General features: G+C 44.3%; 1 non-coding gene across 1 annotated transcript; it reads right to left on the bottom strand.

The window, feature by feature from the left end:
* Positions 1–845: 845 nt before the first annotated feature.
* trnav-uac (transfer RNA valine (anticodon UAC)) lies at positions 846–917 on the bottom strand. The gene has a single exon. It is a non-coding gene; the product is annotated as a tRNA-Val (tRNA).
* Between the last annotated feature and the right edge of the window lie 398 nt (positions 918–1,315).

Genomic DNA, 1,315 nt, shown 5'->3' on the forward strand with positions numbered 1-1,315 from the left:
TCACCTTCTTTTGCACAATGAAAGAAATGCTAACTGAGGGAGAGTCGATACTTCAATCATTTGTCCTGTGCTTTGGGGAGTGGGCAGGGAAGTGGACCTGAGTCCATGATTGCATCGGCCATGATCGTATTAAATGTCGGAGCAGGCTCGAGGGACGTATGGTTGATTACTGCTCCTATTTCTTATCTTCTTATGTTCTTATGCATGTTGACCCATTTTACTCACTGTATTTTAGGAGTCTGGTTCAAAATCTTCATTGCTGATGACACCAGGAATCTGGGGCAACTTTTGTCAAATTTAACAGCACCGGTTATTCCGACCGTGCACAGAAAATAGAATCAGTAGTGAAGATAAAATCCTATGGTGCTCATTTTCAGATTCAATGCAGCAGGATTTGAAATAAAGTAAAAGAATTTTACAGTGAAAAGATTTAGAAGTGTTACTTGTATTTGTGTCTTTAATTAAACTTTGTGGCGTCTGACTCCCATTCATGCCTCTGCTGAATAAGAAAGGAGGGTTTGACGTTGACCAGACTGCACTGCCCCTGATATTTGTGAGCTCATCCTTTATATTCAGTGGTTTCTCGCCCTTTGATGGGCTGCAGTGTGGCGGATATCACGTTGGCCTCACACGCGAAAGGTCCCCGGTGGATCCGTTTTCTCTCACTCAAAGTTATCTATTTTTTGGTTAAATAAAGAGCAATTCAGGATTAAGGGAGCCCTTTTGCCAGGAGAATAAATAGCAAATAAAAACAGCAAATTCTGCAAATCTTAGCAAATCAGGCAGCATTTGCTAGGAGACTCAACTCGGCTCCGATTGTTCCCATTTGGCAAGTTTAAACAAAATGTTTCTGCCTGGGATCGAACCAGGGACATTTGCGTGTAAAGCAAACATGATAACCACTACACTACAGAAACCACTGGTACAACAGCCCCAACAGAGGGGAGTTGACCAGTGAGCTCCCTCTGCTGATCGGGAATGAGGAGGCTCACCTGAAACAACTTCTGTCCCACACTGCAAGTTCTCAATCCTTCTCCTCCACTGCCCTTTACAGAAATGTCTCGGATCACCCAGCCACCGTGTTCACTTCCACATCCTCACAGTGGGGCCACAGAGGCTCCTACCGTCTCCCCGCGATCAGTGAACTCACCCAGTTTGTATAATTAAACCCGGAACACGTGCCCGGCAAAGGGCAGGAGAAGCCAGATAGTCTGTAAGCTCGGTCTATCACAGAAAGTATTGGTATTCATGGTGCTTACAGCAATTATTAATCGTCTCACAGACCTCAATTATTTTTATGCGATGAATTGATCGA

The sequence above is a fragment of the Pristiophorus japonicus genome, unplaced genomic scaffold, assembly GCF_044704955.1.
Source record: "Pristiophorus japonicus isolate sPriJap1 unplaced genomic scaffold, sPriJap1.hap1 HAP1_SCAFFOLD_233, whole genome shotgun sequence".
Classification (NCBI taxonomy): domain Eukaryota; kingdom Metazoa; phylum Chordata; class Chondrichthyes; family Pristiophoridae; genus Pristiophorus; species Pristiophorus japonicus.